The sequence below is a fragment of the Arachis stenosperma genome, chromosome 7 (genome assembly GCF_014773155.1).
Source record: "Arachis stenosperma cultivar V10309 chromosome 7, arast.V10309.gnm1.PFL2, whole genome shotgun sequence".
NCBI lineage: Eukaryota > Viridiplantae > Streptophyta > Magnoliopsida > Fabales > Fabaceae > Arachis > Arachis stenosperma.
Genome location: NC_080383.1, coordinates 48,506,171 through 48,528,259, shown reverse-complemented (window position 1 = coordinate 48,528,259; position 22,089 = coordinate 48,506,171). Strand labels below are relative to the sequence as shown.

General features: G+C 42.7%; 1 non-coding gene across 1 annotated transcript; it reads right to left on the bottom strand.

The window, feature by feature from the left end:
- Positions 1-5,417: 5,417 nt before the first annotated feature.
- LOC130942603 (small nucleolar RNA R71) lies at positions 5,418-5,521 on the bottom strand. The gene has a single exon (XR_009071169.1). It is a non-coding gene; the product is annotated as a small nucleolar RNA R71 (small nucleolar RNA).
- Between the last annotated feature and the right edge of the window lie 16,568 nt (positions 5,522-22,089).

Here is a 22,089-nt window from a genome sequence, read left to right as displayed (position 1 = left end):
AATATTCCTTTTACTATTTAATTTCTCTTCTATTTTTGTTCACTCTGAAGCTTTTATTGTGTTTGATTGATGTTGCCCAATTGGCTGTTGATATTGTCCATGTTAGAATTGACATTTTTATTTAATATAAATTGAGGTATTTCAGTTTATGATTGTCCCTTTTTATTATCCCTAATCTAAAGATATTGTTATTCCAGTAGATTTAATTTCCTTCCTTTTGGTCTTGGTTAAGAAATCAGTAACTCAGGAGTTATCTTAACTCAACATAATTGATAACTGTTATCTTTGCTAATTGAACTGAACTTCAATAATCCCAACCTTTTCTTAGGAAATAAATAGGATTCGAAGGTCAATTAATTAGTCCCTTGACTTTCCTTTGCTTTAGCAAAGGTTGACTAAGGGGAATTAAGATTCAACTTTCATTATTGTTGATAAGAATAACTAAGTCTGGATTTCCAATTTCTCGTACCTTGCCAAAGGATTTGTTTTACAGTAATTATTTATTTTAATTGTCATTTAAATTATTTGCCATACTTGTTCCTCACTCTTGAAACCCCAAATTTACAATCTCCATAACCAATAATAAGAACATACCTCCCTGCAATGCCTTGAGAAGACGACCCGAGGTTTAAATACTCGGTTAACAATTTATTTAGGGGTTTGTTACTTGTGACAACTAAAATGTTTGTACGAAGGGATTTCTGTCGGTTTAGAGACTATATCTACAACGCGACTGTATTTATGAACTTCTTTACTAGCAAAAATTCCGACGTCAAAATGGCGCCGTTGCCGGGGAATTGCAAACGTGTGCCTTATTATTGGTTATTGTAAATATTTTCAAAAAAAAATTTAATTAAATTAAAAATATTTTTTTTTACTTGTTTATTTGTTTTCTTTTTTTCCCCTTATTTCTGATATCTACTATGAATTCTCACCCCTCTCTCTTTGAGTTTGGTTCTAACTTTGTTGAAGGAAATAGAAACCACAGCAGGAATATGCATCAAGGTCAGACCAATCATGGATGGATGGAGCCAAGAGGATCTAATCAACCCTTTAGGCAACAATACCCTCCAAGATATCATGGACAACGACCATTCTACATTGTATACCCAGCTGAAAGATATGGTGGACAACTTTGTAACTACCAACAAGCCCCACCCCGTGCCTATAGACCATCCTCTCAACATGACCTCGAACCACCACACTCACAAGCTTCTTTTCGTCATTCGCCACCATCCGATCCTTATCCGTCCCAATGCCAATCCAATTACCCCCAAGAACCACCGCTCCCTCATACACAGTACCCATATCCATCAAAGTCAGAATCACAGGGTAGCCTCGAAGAATCACTAAAACAATGTACCACAGTCCTTCATCAACTGGAGCAAGCAATGGTGGAGAGGCTAAAACAATTGTCTTCCGGACGCTCAGCCCCTCAACAGACCCCCATGGCTTTATGCAGAGAATCCAATGAAGAAAGCAGTACAAAGGAGACGCTGGAAGCTCCAGTGAACAACATAGAGCATAGCTTCGTATTAGAACAAGTAGAGTGATGAGCGGATAATTTATACGCTTTTTGGCATTGTTTTTAGGTAGTTTTTAGTAAGTTCAAGCTACTTTTAGGGATGTTTTCATTAGTTTTTATGTTAAATTCACATTTCTGGACTTTACTATGAGTTTGTGTGTTTTTCTGTGATTTCAGGTAATTTCTGGCTGAAATTGAGGGACTTGAGCAAAACTCTGAAAAAGGTTGACAAAAGGACTGCTGATGCTGTTGGAATCTGACCTCCCTGCACTCAAAATGGATTTTCTGGAGCTACATAACTCCAATTGGCGCGCTCTCAACGGTGTTAGAAAGTAGAGATCTAGATCTTTCCAGCAATATATAATAGTCCATACTTCATTCGGAAATTGACGACGTAACTTGGCGTTGAACGCCAAGTACATGTTGCTGTCTGGAGTTAAACGCCAGAAAAACGTCATGATCCGGAGTTGAACGCCCAAAACACGTCATAACTCAGAGTTCAACTCCAAGAGAAGCCTCAGCTCGTGGATTGATCAAGCTCAGCCCAAACATACACCAAGTGGGCCCCGGAAGTGGATTTATGCATCAATTACTTACTCATGTAAACCCTAGGAGCTAGTTTATTATAAATAGAACATTTAACTATTGTATTATACATCTTTTGACAGTTTAATCTCTTGACTGTTTAGCCTTTGATTATTCGGTCTCTTGATCACTCAGGGGGCTGGCCATTCGGCCATGCCTGAACCTTTTACTTATGTATTTTCAACGGTGGAGTTTCTGCACACCATAGATTAAGGGTGTGGAGCTCTGCTGTACCTCAAGTTTCAATACAATTACTATTACTTTTTATTCAATTCTCTCTTATTCTTATTCCAAGATATACGTTGCACAACACTTTGATGAATGTGATGATCCGTGACACTCATCATCATTCTCACCTATGAACGCACGTGATTGACAACCACTTCCGTTCTACCTTAGGCCAGGCGCATATCTCTTAGATTCCCCAACAGAATCTTCGTGGTATAAGCTAGATAGATGGCGGCATTCATGAGGATCCGGAAAGTTTAACCTTGTCTGTGGTATTCCGAGTAGGATCCTGGGAATCAGGAAAGTCTAACCTTGTCTGTGGTATTCCGAGTAGGATTCCGGTATTGAATGACTGTGACGAGCTTCAAACTCCTGAAGGCTGGGCGTGATGACAAACGCAAAAGAATCAATGGATTCTATTCCAACCTGATTGAGAACCGACAGATGATTAGCCGTGCTGTGACAGAGCATTTGGACCATTTTCACTGAGAGAATGGGATGTAGCTATCAACCAAGGGTGATGCCTCCAGACGATTAGCCGTGCAGTGACAGCGCATAGGACCATTTTCCCGAGAGAATTAAAAGTAGCCATTGATGATAGTGATGCCCTACATACAGCTTGCCATGGAAAGGAGTAAGAAGGATTGAAGGAAGAGCGAGTAGTGAAGTAGAGATTCAAGAGGAGCACAGCATCTCCATACACCTATCTGAAATTTCCACTATTGATTTACATAAGTATTTCTATCCCTTTTATTTTCTTGTTATTATTAATTTTCGAAACCATAAACCAATTTAATCTGCCTAACTGAGATTTACAAGGTGACCATAGCTTGCTTCATACCAACAATCTCTGTGGGATCGACCCTTACTCACGTAAGGTTTATTACTTGGACGACCCAGTACACTTGCTGGTTAGTTGAATGGAGTTGTGAATTCAAATAAAGCCAATTATCAAATTTCATACAAGTACAAAGACAATAGATCACAATTTCATCCACCAAGTTTTTGGCGCCGTTGCCGGGGATTGTTCGAGTATGGACAACTGACGGTTCATCTTGTTGCTCAGACTAGGTAATTTTCTTTTCAAAAATCTTTTTCAAATTTTTTCTTTTTATTTTTCATTTTTCCAAACTCTATTTTCGAAAAAAAATTAATAAAAATACAAAAAAAATTAGAAAATCATAAAAACTAAAAATATTTTGTGTTTCTTGTTTGAGTCTTGAGTCAATTTTTAAGTTTGGTGTCAATTGCATGCTTTAAAATTTTTCTTGCATTTTTCGAAAATTCCATGCATTCATAGTGTTCTTCATGACCTTCAAGTTGTTCTTGATAAGTCCTCTTGTTTGATCTTGATGTTTTCTTGTTTTGTGTTGTTTGTTGTTTTTCATATGCATTTTTTGTTTGTTAGAGTCCATGCATTAAAGATTTCTAAGTTTGGTGTCTTGCATGTTTTCTTTGCATCAAAAATTTTTCAAAATTATGTTCTTGATGTTCATCATGATCTTCAAAGTGTTCTTGGTGTTCATCTTGACATTCATAGCATTCTTGCATGCATTCATTGTTTTGATCTAAAAATTTCATGCATTGAGTATTTTTGTTGTTTTTCTCTCTCATAATTAAAAATTCAAAAATCAAAAAAATATCTTTTCCTTATTTCCCTCCAAAATTTCGAAAATTTTGGGTTGACTTGGTCAAAAATTTTCAAAATTAGTTGTTTCTTACAAGTCAAGTCAAAATTTCAATTTTAAAAATCTTATCTTTTTAAAATCTTTTTCAAAAATCATATCTTTTTCATTTTTTTATTTACTTTCGAAAATTTTAAAAATTATTTTTCAAAATCTTTTTCTTATCTTTTATACCATATTTTCGAAAATATACTAACAATTAATGTGATTGATTCAAAAATTTGAAGTTTGTTACTTTCTTGTTAAGAAAGGTTCAATCTTTAAATTCTAGAATCTTATCTTGTAGTTTCTTGTTAGTTAAGTCATTTTAAAAATTAAATCTTTTTCAAAATATCTTTTTATTAAAATTTCTATCTTAACTTTTTATCTTATCCTCCTCAAAATTTTATCTTTTTCAAAATTTGATTTCAAAATATCTTATTTAACTTCTTATCTTCTTACCTTTTTAAATTTTGATTTCAAATCTTTTTCAATCAACTAACTAACTTTTTGTTTGTTTCTTATCTTTTTCAAAACCACCTAACTACTTTTCCTTCTCTAATTTTCGAAAATACCTCTTTCTTTTTCAAAAATTATTTTTAATTAATTAATTGTTTCAAATTTTAATTTCAATTATATTTTATCTTTAATTTTCGAAAATTACTAACCCCTTTTTCAAAATTATTTTTGAAATTTCTCTTTTCTTTTCTTCTTCTATTTAATTATTTAATTACTAACACTTCTCTTCACCTCTCTCCATCTAAATATCCGAATTCCCTCTTCTATTTCTTCTACCCCTTTCTTCTTCAACTAACATAAAGGAATCTCTATACTGTGACATAGAGGATTCCTCTTTCTTTTCTTGTTTTCTTCTCTTTCATATGAGCAGGAACAAGGATAAAGGCACTCTTGTTGAAATTGATCCAGAACCTGAAAGGACTTTGAAGAGAAAATTAAGAGAAGCTAAATTACAACAATCCAGAAACAACCTTTCAGAAATTTTCGAACGAGAGAAGGGGATGGCAGCCGAAAATAATAATAATGCAAGGAGAATGCTTGGTGACTTCACAAAGCCAACGTCCAAGTTTGATGGAAGAAGCATCTCCATTCCTGCCATTGGAGCCAACAACTTTGAGCTGAAACCTTAGCTAGTTGCCTTAATGCAACAAAACTGCAAGTTTTACGGACTTCCATCTGAAGATCCTTATCAGTTTTTAACTGAGTTCTTGCAGATCTGTGAGACTGTAAAGACGAATGGAGTTGATCCTAAAGTCTACAGACTCATGCTTTTCCCTTTTGCTGTAAGAGACAGAGCTAGAATATGGTTGGATTCACAACCTAAGGATAGCCTGGACTCCTGGGATAAGCTGGTCACAGCCTTCTTGGATAAATTCTTTCCTCCTCAAAAGCTGAGCAAGTTGAGAGTGGATGTTCAAACCTTCAAACAAAAAGATGGTGAATCCCTCTATGAAGCTTGGGAAAGATACAAGCAGCTGACCAAAAGATGTCCATCTGACATGTTTTCAGAATGGACCATATTAGATATATTCTATTATGGTCTATCTGAATTTTCGAAAATGTCATTGGATCATTCTGCAGGTGGATCTATTCACCTAAAGAAAATGCCTGAAGAGGCTCAAGAACTCATTGATATGGTTGCAAACAACCAATTCATGTACACTTCTGAGAGGAATTCCGTGAATAATGGGATGCCTCAGAAGAAAGGAGTTCTTGAAATTGATACTCTAAATGCCATACTGGCTCAGAACAAAGTGTTGACTCAACAGGTCAACATGATCTCTCAAAATCTGAATGGATGGCAACATGCATCCAACAGTACTAGAGAGGCGGCTTCTGAAGAAACTTATGATCCTGAGAACCCTGCCATGGCAGAGGTTAATTACATGGGTGAACCCTATGGAAACACCTATAACTCATCATGGAGAAATCATCCAAATTTCTCATGGAAGGATCAACAAAAGCCTCAACAAGGCTTTAACAATGGTGGACGCAACAGGCTGAACAATAGCAAGTCATATCCATCATCTTCTCAGCAACAGACAGAGAATTCTGAACAAAACACCTCTAATTTAGCCAATGTAGTCTCTGATCTCTCAAAGGCCACTTTCAGTTTCATAAGTAAAACAAGATCCTCTATTAGAAATCTGGAGGCACAAGTGGGCCAGCTGAGTAAGAAAGTCATTGAAACTCCTCCTAGTATTTTCCCAAGCAATACAGAAGAGAATCCAAAAGGAGAGTGCAAGGCCATTGATATAATCAATGTGGCCGAATGCACAAGGGAGGAGGAGGACGAAAATCCTAGTGAGAAAGACCTCCTGGGACGTCCCTCAAGCAAGAAGGAGTTTCCTATTAAGGATCCAAAGGAATCTGAGGCTCACATAGAGACCATAGAGATTCCATTAAATATCCTTCTGCCATTCATGAGCTCTGAAGACTATTCTTCCTCAGAAGAGGATGAAGATGTAACTGGAGAGCAAGTTGCTCAATATTTAGGAGCTATCATGAAGCTGAATGCCAAGTTATTTGGTAATGAGACTTGGGAAAGTGAACCTCCCTTGCTCATTAATGAACTAGATACTTGGATTCAGAAAATTCTACCTTAAAAGAAACAAGATCCTGGCAAGTTCTTAATACCTTGTACCATAGGCACCATGATCTTTAAAAAAGCTCTGTGTGATCTGGGGTCAGGGATAAATCTTATGCCACTCTCTGTAATGGAGAAGCTGGGGATCATTGAGGTACAACCTGCCTTGTTCTCATTACAATTGGCAGACAAGTCATTAAGACAAGCTTATGGAATAGTAGAGGACGTGCTAGTAAAGGTTGAAGGCCTTTACATCCCTGCTGATTTCATAATCTTAGACACTAGGAAGGAAGAGGATGATTGCATCATCCTTGGAAGACCTTTCCTAGCCACAGCAGGAGCTGTGATAGATGTCAACAGAGGTGAATTAGTCCTTCAATTGAATGGGGACTACCTTGTGTTTAAGGCACATGGCCATCCCTCTGTGACAGAAGAGAGTAAGCATGAAGAGCTTCTCTCAGTTCAGAGTCAAGAAGAGCCCCCACAGTCAAACTCTAAGTTTGGTGTTGGGAGGCCACAACCAAACTCTAAGTTTGGTGTCAAGACCCCATATCCAAACTCTAAGTTTGGTGTTGGGACTGTACAACATTGACCTGATCACCATGTGGCTCCATGAGAGCCACTGTCAAGCTATTGACATTAAAGAAGCACTTGTTGGAAGGCAACCCAATTTTTATCTAATTTTTATTTTATTCTATATTATTGTTATTTTGTGTTTTATTAGGTACATGATCATGAAGAGTCATGAAAAAAATCAAAAAAAAAATAAAAACAGAGTCAAAAACAGCAGAAAAAAATTCGCACCCTGGAGGACGCACAGGCTGGCGTTCAACGCCAGTAAGATGCATCTGGCCGGCGTTCAACGCCAGAACAGAGCATCATTCTGGCGCTGAACGCCAGAAACAAGCAACATTCTGGCGCTGAACGCCAGAAATGTGCCTAGAGAGGAAAAACTGGCGCTGAACGCCAGTAACAAGCATGAAACTGGCGTTCAACGCCAGAAACATGCTTTACATGGGCGTTGAACGCCCAGAATGTGCACCAATGGGCGTTTAAATGCCAGAATGGTGTGCAAAGGCATTTTACATGCCTATTTGGTGCAGGGATGGAATTCCTTGACACCTCAGGACCTGTGGACCCCACAGGATCACCTCAGGATCTGTGGACCCCACAGGATCCCCACCTAACATATTCCCACCTTACCTCCTAATCCTATTTTACTCTTCCCTATGTCACACTTCCCAACAACTTCAATTTCTGAATCTCTCTTCCCAATGAACACTCTTTCCCAAAACCCTTCGCCATTCACATCCATCCACTCTTCCCCATAAACCCCACCTACCTTCAAAAATTCAAAAACCAATTTTCCACCCATTCCCACCCTAAATGGCCGAACATACCCTCCCCCCTCTCCCTATAAATACCCTTCCATTCTACTTCATTTTCACATAACACAAACCCCTCTTCTCCCACTTAGCCGAACCTACCTCTCTCCCTCTCTACCATATTTTCTTCTTCTTCTTCTTCTCTTCGTTCTTCTCTTGCTCGAGGACGAGCAATATTTTAAGTTTGGTGTGGTAAAAGCATAAGTTTTTTGTTTTTCCATTACCATCAATGGCACCTAAGGCCGGAGTATCCTCTAGAAAAGGAAAAGGGAAGACAAAAGCTTCCACCTCCGAGTCATGGGAGATGGAAAAATTCATCTCCAAAAGCCATCAAGACCACTTCTATGATGTTGTGGCAAAGAAGAAGGTGATCCCTGAGGTCCCTTTCAAGCTCAAGAAAAATGAGTATCCGGAGATCCGACATGAAGTCCAAAGAAGAGGTTGGGAAGTCCTAACCAACCCCATGCAACAAGTCAGAATCTTAATGGTTCAAGAGTTCTATGCCAATGCATGGATCACTAGGAACCATGATCAAGGTATGAACCCGAGTCCAAATAATTATCTCACAATGGTTCAGGGGAAATACTTAGATTTTAGTCCGGAAAATGTGAGGTTGGCGTTTCACTTGCCCATGATGCAAGGAGATGAACGCCCCTACACTAGAAGGGTCAACTTTGATCAAAGGTTGGACCAAGTCCTTATGGACATTTGTGTGGAAGGAGCTCAATGGAAGAGAGACTCCAAAGGCAAGCCAGTCCAACTAAGAAGACTGGACCTCAAGCCTATAGCTAGAGGATGGTTGGAGTTTATTCAACGATCCATCATTCCTACTAGCAACCGATCTGAAGTTACTGTGGATCGGGCCATCATGATTCATGGCATCATGATGGGAGAGGAAGTAGAAGTTCATGAGGTCATCTCCAATGAAATCTACAAAATAGCCGACAAGCCTTCACCCATGGCACGGCTAGCTTTTCCTCACCTTATTTGCCATCTATGTTACTCAGCTAGAGTTATCATAGAAGGAGACATCCTCATTGAAGAGGATAAGCCCATCACCAAGAAGAGAATGGAGCAAGCAAGAGAGACCCCTCAAGGTTCTCAAGAGATGCACGAGGAAGCTCATCATCAAGAAATCCCTGAGATGCCTCAAGGGATGCACTTTCCTCCCAACAACTATTAGGAACAACTCAACACTTCCTTAGAAGGTTTGAGCCACAATGTTGAACAATTAAGGGTGGAACATCATGAGCACTCCATCATTCTCCATGAAATAAGAGAAGATCAAAGAGCAATGAGGGAGGAGCAACAAAAGCAAGGAAGGGACATAGAAGAGCTTAAGAACATCATTGGTCCTTCAAGAAGAAGACGCCACTAAGGTGGATTCATTCCTTGTTCTTTATTTCTTTCTGTTTTCGGTTTTTAATGTTGTGTTTATCTATGTTTTGTGTCTTTACTTCATGATCATTAGTATGTAACCATGTCTCAAGGCTATGAATAAAATCCATTAATCCTTCACCTCTCTTAAAAGAAAAATGTTTTAATTCAAAAGAACAAGAAGTACATGAATTTCGAATTTATCCTTGAATTTAATTTAATTATTTTGATCTGGTGACAATACTTTTTGTTTTCTGAATGAATGATTGAACAGTGCATATGTCTTTTGATATTGTTGTTTATGAATGTTAAAATTGTTGGCTCTTGAAAGAATGATGAACAAAGAGAAATGTTATTGATAATCTGAAAAATCATGAAATTGATTCTTGAAGCAAGAAAAAGCAGTGAAAAAGAAAGCTTGCGAAAAAAATGGCAAAAAAAATAGAAAGAAAAAGAAAAAGCAAGCAGAAAAAGCCAATAGCCCTTAAAACCAAAAGGCAAGGGTAGAAAGGATCCAAGGCTTTGAGCATCAATGGATAGGAGGGCCCAAGGAAATTAAATCCAGGCCTAAGCGGCTAAATCAAGCTGTCCCTAACCATGTGCTTGTGTCATGAAGGTCCAAGTAAAAAGCTTGAGACTGAGTGGTTAAAGTCGTGATCCAAAGCAAAAAGAGTGTGCTTAAGAGCTCTGGACACCACTAACTGGGGACTGTAGCAAAGCTGAGTCACAATCTGAAAAGGTTCACCCAGTTATGTGTCTGTGGCATTTATGTATCCGGTGGTAATACTGGAAAACAAAGTGCTTGGGGCCACGGCCAAGACTCATAAGTAGCTGTGTTCAAGAATCAACATGCTTAACTAGGAAAGTCAATAACACTATCCAAAATTCTAAGTTCCTAAGAGACGCCAATCACTCTAAACTACAAAGGAAAAAGTGAGATGCCAAAACTGTTGAGAAGCAAAAAGCTACAAGTCCCGCCCATCTAATTATAATTAATATTCATTGATATTCTGGAATTTATAGTATATTCTCTTCTTTTTATCCTATTTGATTTTCAGTTGCTTGGGGACAAGCAACAATTTAAGTTTGGTGTTGTGATGAGCGGATAATTTATACGCTTTTTGGCATTGTTTTTAGGTAGTTTTTAGTAAGTTCAAGCTACTTTTAGGGATGTTTTCATTAGTTTTTATGTTAAATTCACATTTCTGGACTTTACTATGAGTTTGTGTGTTTTCCTGTGATTTCAGGTAATTTCTGGCTGAAATTGAGGGACTTGAGCAAAACTCTGAAAAAGGCTGACAAAAGGACTGCTGATGCTGTTGGAATCTGACCTCCCTGCACTCGAAATGGATTTTCTGGAGCTACAGAACTCCAATTGGCGCGCTCGCAACGGCGTTGGAAAGTAGACATCCAGAGCTTTCCAGCAATATATAATAGTCCATACTTCATTCGGAAATTGACGACGTAACTTGGCGTTGAACGCCAAGTACATGTTGCTGTCTGGAGTTAAACGCCAGAAAAACGTCATGATCCGGAGTTGAACGCCCAAAACACGTCATAACTCAGAGTTCAACTCCAAGAGAAGCCTCAGCTCGTGGATTGATCAAGCTCAGCCCAAACATACACCAAGTGGGCCCCGGAAGTGGATTTATGCATCAATTACTTACTCATGTAAACCCTAGGAGCTAGTTTATTATAAATAGAACATTTAACTATTGTATTATACATCTTTTGACAGTTTAATCTCTTGACTGTTTAGCCTTTGATTATTCGGTCTCTTGATCACTCAGGGGGCTGGCCATTCGGCCATGCCTGAACCTTTTACTTATGTATTTTCAACGGTGGAGTTTCTGCACACCATAGATTAAGGGTGTGGAGCTCTGCTGTACCTCAAGTTTCAATACAATTACTATTACTTTTTATTCAATTCTCTCTTATTCTTATTCCAAGATATACGTTGCACAACACTTTGATGAATGTGATGATCCGTGACACTCATCATCATTCTCACCTATGAACGCACGTGATTGACAACCACTTCCGTTCTACCTTAGGCCAGGCGCATATCTCTTAGATTCCCCAACAGAATATTTGTGGTATAAGCTAGATAGATGGCGGCATTCATGAGGATCCGGAAAGTCTAACCTTGTCTGTGGTATTCCGAGTAGGATCCTGAGAATCCGGAAAGTCTAACCTTGTCTGTGGTATTCCGAGTAGGATTCCGGTATTGAATGACTGTGACGAGCTTCAAACTCCTGAAGGCTGGGCGTGATGACAAACGCAAAAGAATCAATGGATTCTATTCCAACCTGATTGAGAACCAACAGATGATTAGCCGTACTGTGACAGAGCATTTGGACCATTTTCACTGAGAGGATGGGATGTAGCTATCAACCAAGGGTGATGCCTCCAGACGATTAGCCGTGCAGTGACAGCGCATAGGACCATTTTTCCGAGAGGATTAAAAGTAGCCATTGATGATAGTGATGCCCTACATACAGCTTGCCATGGAAAGGAGTAAGAAGGATTGAAGGAAGAGCGAGTAGTGAAGTAGAGATTCAAGAGGAGCACAGCATCTCCATACACCTATCTGAAATTCCCACTATTGATTTACATAAGTATTTCTATCCCTTTTATTTTCTTGTTATTATTAATTTTCGAAACCATAAACCAATTTAATCTGCCTAACTGAGATTTACAAGGTGACCAGCTTGCTTCATACCAACAATCTCTGTGGGATCGACCCTTACTCACTGTTCATACCCTGACCGAGCTCTCCAAACTCGGGAAGTTCGCAGAAGGTCCGACCTCGTCCCAAAGGCCCACGCCTAAGGTCGGACCTTGGACAAATAAAGAAGAAGGCCCATCAAAAGGAACGAAGCCCAAAACCTAAAGGCCGAAAAAGGCCTAGGAAAGGCGGTTCCACAAAAGATAGAGATAAGACTCCCAAAGATAAGATAAGATAAGAATATCTTATCCAGGGAAGATCACGACCAACCACTATAAATACACTGGAGCACCCAGGTATAACTCATACTCTAATTCTACTCAATATCTGCTTGGACCCATGCTAACTTAAGCATCGGAGTGTCATTGCAGGTACAACCCCCAGCCGCTCAGCACACCAAGCTCGGGTCACGGAACCCCTACCTCGGGTCTTGCCAGACGACCGAGCTACACGTTTCAGGTAACCCTCGGAACATTGGCGCCGTTGCCGGGGACCCTGGAAGTCATCCCTTTACCATGGCGGACGACCCTCCCAACAATAACCACGCTACATCAGAACAAGAAGAGGAAATTGACACCGGAGAACGACCGGACAGCCCTCTATCACCACGCACTCCAAGAGGAAACAAACAGAATCGCCCAAAGACATCACTTCCAAACAAAAATCCACAAAATCCCGAAAAAGAAGAGAGCTCAGAAATTCTAGAAGCAGTACGGGCACAGCAAAACCGACTGAAACAACTCGAAGAGGACATAAAAAAGAAGAAAGAAACTGAACAAGATTTGAGAAGGGAAGCTCGCAAGCGCAGAGAGTTAGAAGAAAAGCTGCGGAAGATAGAGGCCGAGTTGAAAGACCGGACGGAACGCGGCGCCACCCCCGAAAACAACCATGATCCCTTCACGCAAGAGATCATGAAGGAGAAGGTACCGCGAAACTTCAAACCACCTGATATGGATCTCTACGACGGCACCACCGACCCAAGTCACCACCTCAGCAACTTCCGAAGCAGAATGTACCTGGTCGACGCCTCCGACGCGATTCGGTGCAAAGCCTTGCCCACCACTCTCACCAAGTCGGCCATGAAGTGGTTCGACAACCTGCCACCAGGATCAATCTCCAGCTTCGAGGACCTAACCAAGAAATTCCTAACAAGGTTCTCTATTCAAAAGGACAAGGCAAAACATGCCCCCAGTCTACTCGGGATCAAACAGGGTAACCAAGAAACTCTCCGAGAATACATGGAGCGATTCAACAAAGCCTGCCTGGACATACAACACTTGCCCACTGAAGCAGCCATCATGGGACTAGCAAACGGCCTAAAAGAAGGACCATTTAGCCAATCCCTATCCAAACGATACCCGACCTCCTTATACGAGGTGCAAGAGCGGGCAGAAAATATATCAACATGGAGGAAACCTCCCAGCTAAGAGACTCTTCAAGGAAGGAATCAACCTACCCACTCCGAGACCGAGATCGAGAACAGAAAAAGAAAGAAGAGTCCAACTCGGACAAACCACGGAAGTACCATAGCTACACTCCCCTCCGAGTTTCCCTGGTAGACGTCTACAGAGAAGTATGCCACACCGAAAAAATCCCACCGCCCCGACCTTTAAAACACAAGAGAGCGGGGAGAGATCGGTCCGAATACTGTGAATACCACAAGCTCTACGGTCATTCTACTAATGACTGCCACGACCTGAAGAATGTTATAGAAAAGCTAGCCAGAGAAGGAAAACTCGACAGATACATAGCGGAAAAAGGAGAAGAGACCAAAAAGAGAAGGAGGGGAGATAACGAGGATCGGGCCGAACAGACCCTGCGAACCCCTGAAAGGCACATACACATGATAAACGGAGGTTTTGCAGGCGGAGGAACATCCAGATCCTCGCGAAAAAGACACCTCAAAGAGATCTATCATGTCCGAGAAGACAATCCCCTGCCCGAGCTGCCAACCATCTCATTTACCCAAGAAGATGCTCAGGGGATAATACCCGGCCACGACGATCCTATGGTGATCACCATTATCCTAGCAAACGCCAACTTACATCGAACCCTGATTGACCAAGGAAGCTCAGCAGATATCCTGTTCAAAGCGGCCTTCGACAAGCTCGGACTTGAAGAAAAAGAGCTAAAGGCCTATCCCTCCGACCTATTTGGGCTAGGGGACACCCCGATCCACCCCTTAGGATACAACTCGCTACACACTACCTTCGGAAGAGGCGAGCAATCTAAAACGTTAAGCATCGACTACATTATGGTCGACGTTACCTCAGCATACAATGCCCTCATCGGGCGACCAACCTTAAACAGACTGGCAGCTGTGGTCTCAACCCCACACCTCTGTATGAAGTTCCCTACCGCAAAGGGAATCGCCACCCTAAAAGGCGACCAAAAATTAGCACGGCGATGCTACAACGAAAGTCTAAGCCTAAAAGGGAAAGAAGTCAACACAATAGAACTCGGGCGAGTTCAAACCCGAGAAGACCTTCGGCCACAACCAGAGGGAGAAACCGAAAGGATCCAAATCGGGAACACACCTGAAAAAGTAACAAACATTGGAGCAAACCTCGAAGCAGGCCTAAAGGAGGAACTCATAACCCTCTTAAGGGAGAATTCCGACCTCTTCGCCTGGAAGGCCTCCGACATGCCAGGCATAAGTCCCGACCTGATGTGCCATAAGCTATCGGTATACCCGGGATCCAGACCCGTCCAACAGAGACGCCGGAAGCTCGGACCCGAGCGCATGCAGGCAATAGAAGAACAGGTACAAGCACTGCTAGATGCAGGATTCATTAGGGAAGTAAAATATCCCCTATGGCTCGCAAACGTGGTCCTGGTAAAAAAGCCCAACGGAAAATGGAGGATGTGCGTCGATTACACGGATCTCAACAAAGCCTGCCCCAAAGACCCATATCCACTACCAAACATCGACGCCTTAGTCGACGCAGCCTCAGGCTACAGATATCTCTCCTTCATGGATGCATACTCGGGATACAATCAAATCCCGATGTACGGACCCGACCAAGAAAAGACCTCGTTCATAACCCCAAGGGCAAACTACTGCTACGTAGTAATGCCCTTCGGGCTGAAGAACGCCGGGGCAACCTACCAGAGGCTAATGAACAAAGTATTCTCAGAGCACATCGGGCTACAGCTAGAAGTGTACGTCGACGATATGCTGGTAAAGACACAAGAAGACAGAAACTTGGTTCCCGACCTCACAAGTGTCTTCGGCACCCTCAGGAAACACAACATGAGACTTAACCCGACCAAGTGCACCTTCGCCGCAGAAGCCGGAAAGTTCTTAGGCTTCATGCTGACTCAAAGAGGCATCGAAGCAAACCCGGACAAATGCCAAGCGATACTCAAAATGAAGAGCCCGACGTGTGTCAAAGAAGTACAACAACTAAATGGAAGGCTAGCCGCCCTATCAAGATTCTTGGCAGGATCAGCGATAAAATCACTACCTCTCTACTCACTCCTAAAGAAAGGGAAACCCTTCTCATGGACCCCGGAGTGCGAAAAAGCCTTCCAAGAATTCAAGGAATTCCTCGGGCAGCCACCAATCCTAACCCGACCTTTAAAAGGGGAAGAGCTCGTATTATACCTCTCGGTCGGACATCGGGCAGTTGCTTCAGCATTAATACGAGAAAATGACCAAGGACAACACCCCATATACTTCGTAAGCAAGGCACTACAAGGGGCCGAATTAAACTATCAGAAAATAGAGAAATTCGCCTACGCCCTAGTATTCACGGCTCGGAGGCTCCGTCCCTACTTTCAAGCCCACACCATCAAAGTCCGGACGAACCAACCCATGAGACACATCCTACAAAAAACAGACATGGCAGGACGAATCCTACAATGGGCGGTGGAACTGTCCGAGTTCGACCTCCACTATGAAGCCCGGACTGCCATAAAATCTCAATATCTAGCCGACTTCATCGCAGGATATACTGAGACCCCGGGAACCCCACTCTCGTGGAATCTGTATGTCGACGGGTCCTCAAACAAAACAGGAAGCGGAGCCGGTGTTATACTCGAAAGCGACCAAGGAACACGGATAGAGCTATCCTTAAAATTCGAGTTCCAGGCTTCAAACAACCAAGCCGAATACGAGGCCCTACTAGCAGGACTAAAGCTAGCCGAAGAGGTCGGAGCCCAGAGAATCACGATCTTCAGCGACTCCCAGGTCGTCACATCACAAGTAAATGGAAGTTACCAGGCCAAAGACCCTACTATGAAAAAATACCTGGACCAAACACAGGCACAATTATGACACTTCCCGGAAATACAAATCCAGCACATACCTCGGGAACAAAATGCCCGGGCAGACGCCCTCTCGAAGCTCACCAAGCCCGGAGGCAACAACAGAAGTCTTCTCCAAGAAACCCTACAATCTCCCTCCGTGCTAAGAGAGGAAGAAACGTTAAATATATCCAACCAACAGCAAGGATGGATGACCCCCATACTCAACTACCTGAAGTCAGGAACTCTCCCCATAGAAAGAAAAGAAGCTAAAAGGCTTACAAAGGACGCCCAGAATTATACGCTAATTCACGACGTATTATACAGAAGAGGATTCTCAAACCCCCTCCTTAGGTGCGTTCCGACCTCAGAAACAAAGGGCGTCCTCGAAGAAGTCCACGAAGGCATGTGTGGGAACCATCTCGGAGCTCGGGCACTATCCAAGAAAGTAGTCAGGGCCGGGTTCTACTGGCCGACCTTACAAAGAGACGCGACAGAGTTTGTGAAAATATGCCCCCCTGCCAAAAACACGCCAATTTTCACAAGGCACCGCCCGAAGACCTTATCAGCATCACTGCGCCATGGCCCTTCGCAAAATGGGGACTCGACCTACTCGGCCCGTTTCCACAAGGACCGGGGCAAGTCAAATACCTCATAGTAGGGGTCGACTACTTCACAAAGTGGATCGAAGCCGAACCCTTAGCCACTATTACGGCTCAGAAAAGCCGTAAATTCCTATACAAAAACATCGTCACGAGGTTCGGAGTCCCCTACTCCATCACAACAGACAATGGAACACAATTCACGGACACAAGTTTTCAGAACTTGGTGGCCGAACTAAAAATCAAACAGCAATTCACATCGGTCGAGCACCCACAAGCCAATGGACAAGCAGAGGCTGCAAATAAAGTCATCTTGGCCGGGTTAAAGCGAAGACTCCAAGAGGCCAAAGGGGCGTGGGCCGACGAACTCCCCCAGGTACTATGGGCATATCGGACAACCCCGCACTCTACAACAGAAGAATCCCCATTCCGGCTAGCTTACGGGATGGAGGCAATGATTCCTATCGAAATAGATGAAGGGTCGCCCAGAGTCATCTTCTACAACGAAAGAGGCAACCCACAGGCACAAAGGGAAGAACTCGACCTCCTCCCCGAGGTCCGAGAAAGAGCCCGAATACGAGAAGAAGCCTTAAAACGGCGAACGGCCCTCAGATACAATCAAAAGGTAATAAAGCGAAGCTTCTCCAGTCACGACCTGATTCTAATCCGAAATGACATCGGAACACAAAAGTCGGGAGAAGGAAAGCTAGCCGCAAATTGGAAAGGGCCCTACAAGGTAACAGAAGTCTTAGGGACAGGCTACTACAAAATATCCGACCCAGAAGGCAATGAGCTGCCCAGGACCTGGCACGCCTGTAATCTAAGACGGTACTATAGCTAGAAAAACTTAACCCGAGGTGTACTCTTTTTCCCTACAAGGGTTTTTTAGTGAGACACCCGGTTAAGTAGGATACCCGACCTAAAGGGTAAACACTTTGTAAATATTCTTTCTTTTTAATACTAATCAAATTTCTCTATTTTCTCTTCCTCATGATGAAGCAAATCCTAGAAAGTACCCCACCAAGGCGCATTAATTTATGCTCGGCAAAACGCAAAAAATCATTTGCCAAGAGACCATACAAGGTCGGCAAAGATAAAGCGACGAGGTTCAAGTTAATGTGAGAAGTTATAAAGTAACTCTGAAATGGCTCGAAAAGCCAAAAGAGGTTACAAAAATAACTTAAAAAGGCCGACCAAACGACGAAGTCGGACCCAACAAAGGGAAAAGTTATAAAGTAACTCTAAAATGGCTCAAAAAGCCAAATAAAAAGAGATTACAGAAATAACTCAAAAGGACCGACCAACGACAAAGTCGGACCTAACAAAAAGGAGGTACTCGAGCACCCGATGTCCGAGAAAAAGCTCGGCCCAAGAAAGAAGCCTTAAAACGGCAAGAACCAGGATTTCGAAAAACGCTTACTAAAAAGTTGCTTTACAAAAAGCAACTAAAAAGTACAAAGCGAAAAGAACGAAATCGAAAGAAGTTTCAAAACGCTAGCTAAAAAGTTGTTATCCGAAAAACAACTAAAAAGCACGAAAGCGGAGACATAAAGTCAAAACGCTAGCTAAAAAGTTGTTATCCAAAAAACAACTAAAAAGCACGAAAGCGGAAACATAAAGTCAAAACGCTAGCTAAAAAGTTGTTAATCGAAAACAACTAAAAAGCACAAAAGCGAAAACAAGAAGTCAAAACGCTAGCTAAAAAGTTGTTAATCGAAAACAACTAAAAAGCACAAAAGCGAAAACAAGAAGTCAAAACGCTAGCTAAAAAGTTGTTAATCGAAAACAACTAAAAAGCACAAAAGCGAAAACAAGAAGTCAAAACGCTAGCTAAAAAGTTGTTATCCGAAAACGACTAAAAAGCACAAAAGCGGAAACAAAAAGTCAAGCGCGAACAAAAAACACCACATAATAAAGTTACTACAAGTAGCTAAATAAAACAAAAGGTGTCCAAAGCGTTCAACAGAAACCATCCAAAAACAGAAGAGCCCACAGGTCGGGCAAAACACCAAGAAGTACAAGATTACAGAGGATCGAGGCCCTTTCCGGACTCCACATCGACAGCAGGCTGAAACATAGATATCGGGACTGCATCGACGGCAACGTCATCCCGGTTTGAAACCTCCACACCAGATCTATCCTCAGCCAAAGGTGAAGTCGGGTTCACAACCGGAACCTCGGGGTCGGACACCGGAGCCTTGTGGTCGGACACCGGAACCTCATCCTCGGCAGGAGCAGGAACAATCTTTCCCTCCACAACAATGTTTTCCGTACTGAATAAGCTCAGATCCAGGTCGGGAGCAAGAACCCGGACCTGATCCCTCAAATTCACAAACATAGCATCCATACCCTTGGCCACATTATCTTCCAGCTCGTAAAAATCATCCCGAGCAGACTGCAACTTCTCCTTCGTCTCCACAAGCTCGGCATACAGCTTAGTATAGTTCTCCGTCGCCACCCTCGCCATCTCCTCAGATGTCTTCGCCGCCGCCACAGCCGCGGTGGCCCTAGTTTTCTCTTCCTCCAAAGAGGCCTCCAGCTCAGTAATCCTGGCAGCCTTCAGTTGACTAATCTTATCAAGCTCAGACCGTGCCTTCTCAAGTCGGGAGCTGGTCGCCCCAAGGGGAGCTCTCTTGAACTCCCGAGCAATAGCGGCATGAAGACTAGCCATCCGAACACAGCTCCGCGCCATATACTGAAAGTGATGCTCCATAGACGCATCATCAGTAGAAATAAAGGTCTGGGGGAGAATGTGCTGCTCAATCCAACCAAGAGCGTCAAAATCCTTATCATTGAAACCGGCAAGCTCCTGAGAGGTCTTCTGTTTCTTGGGGGGAGGACCCGAGGTCGAAGACGGGGAAAGGTGACCGGGTCCGGAGGTCGGAGGATCTTGAGTTATAGCTCGGAACTGAGGAGTCGGAATGGTCTTCGACCGAGTCTGAACACCCACGGTAGTCTTCTGCGGAGAAGATCGGGCAGAAGCCTCAGCCTCGACATTCCGAGCAGCCGCAGACTTCTTCGACCGATGAAGGAACTTCATGGAATCAGCCTGAGAAGACATCTCTGCAGAAACAAAAGAAAGGGATTATCACAACAGAAAAACCTCCAAAACGAAGCCAAAATACTAAGATGAAATCTCAAAGAGGTCGGGAACTACCTAACTCGGAACGGAGAAGGCTTGGATCTCCCAACATTTTCTTCGTATCCAAGTGAGGTGCCCGACCCCATAAACTGCTCAACACACCCACAAAAGCCTGCTCCACCTCATCTAGACTCTCAAAAGTATACTTAACCGACACTACATTCTCCTGCCAACAAAGAGGAAAAGAAGGCTCCCCACTCTCATCTAGAAAGAAAGGTCGGACATCTCCAGCAGCCCGGACCTTGAAATAGTAGTTCTTGAAATCATGAAACGACTCATCATACAAGGTACAAAACTTCTTTCCCAGGTTAGCCCTAAAAGAGACCCAGGACACCTTCCCAGCACCCGACCCCGGCTTCGTCAACACGAACAGATAGGAAAAAAGAGAAACAGAAGGGGAGACGCCCAAAAACTGACACAAAAGTTGAAACAGCTTTAAAAACGCCCAAGAATTTGGATGGAGTTGCGTAGGGGCAAGGTTACAAGACCAAAGGACCTCGGACTCCAAGTCGGTAAAAGGAAGTCGTACACCCAGCTTAGAGAAAAAACAATCGTAAGCATAAAAGAATAGCTTCTCGGAACTTTCTAAAGGCGGGAAGCACACTCTCTCCTCGGACTCCGGGGCTACTAGCTCATAATCCCGCTCAGACTCCCTGTTCTCACAAATACTGCACTCCCTACGGAACCTAACTAGATACTCAGAATCTACAACAGAAGGGACCCTTAGAGGAACAGGATCTACCCAACCAAGACCACTCGGAATCTTGGTCGACATTGCTTGAAACACCTTTCGAGACATAAAAAATCTTGCCTACAAAGAAGAATACAACAGCAAGCCAAAAATCACATAATAGGCAGACAGCAAAAAACCCATTCAGCAGAAGCAAGAAAACAAAAGTTCTTTTAGAAGAAAAAATGCAGTAACCCGAAAACAAAGTACCAAGAGAAAAGAGCCCCCCCCACACAAACAACCAAAACAATGGCGGCGCCTCTTTTCGGGGCAACCCCAGCATAGAAGAAAAAGAAACAAAAGCATATGTGCACAGCGAAAGTAAAGACGAGAAACAAACCTGGAAGAAAGGAAGAAGACGACGAGCTCCGATGCAAGAAGAACGAAAACAGCGGCGCAGAGGAAACCCCGAAAAACAACGCACAGAAAGAATCGGAGAAGAAGAACAGAGAGAAAGAAGGAAGATGCTCGAAAGAGAGGTGGCGAAAAACCCAGAAAAAGGGAAAGGAAACAGAATAAACAAAGAAAATGAGGAAAGGGGCAAATAAATAATGCCTTCACAGAGCCCGAACGGAAATCGAGGAGAAACGGTAAAAAGCAATAAATGCTGAAACGGCCATTTTCAAAATTTTGAAAATACGACTATGACCGAGCTCGACCTCTCAAAAGGACGAACTCGGACAGGGGCACTGTTCATACCCTGACCGAGCTCTCCAAACTCGGGAAGTTTGCAGAAGGTCCGACCTCGTCCCAAAGGCCCACGCCTAAGGTCGGACCTCGGACAAATAAAGAAGAAGGCCCATCAAAAGGAACGAAGCCCAAAACCTAAAGGCCGAAAAAGGCCTAGGAAAGGCGGTTCCACAAAAGATAGAGATAAGACTCCCAAAGATAAGATAAGATAAGAATATCTTATCCAGGGAAGATCACGACCAACCACTATAAATACACTGGAGCACCCAGGTATAACTCATACTCTAATTCTACTCAATATCTGCTTGGACCCATGCTAACTTAAGCATCGGAGTGTCATTGCAGGTACAACCCCCAGCCGCTCAGCACACCAAGCTCGGGTCACGGAACCCCTACCTCGGGTCTTGCCAGACGACCGAGCTACACGTTTCAGGTAACCCTCGGAACACTCACGTAAGGTTTATTACTTGGACGACCCAGTACACTTGCTGGTTAGTTGAACGGAGTTGTGAATTCAAATAAAGCCAATTATCAAATTTCATACAAGTACAAAGACAATAGATCACAATTTCGTCCACCA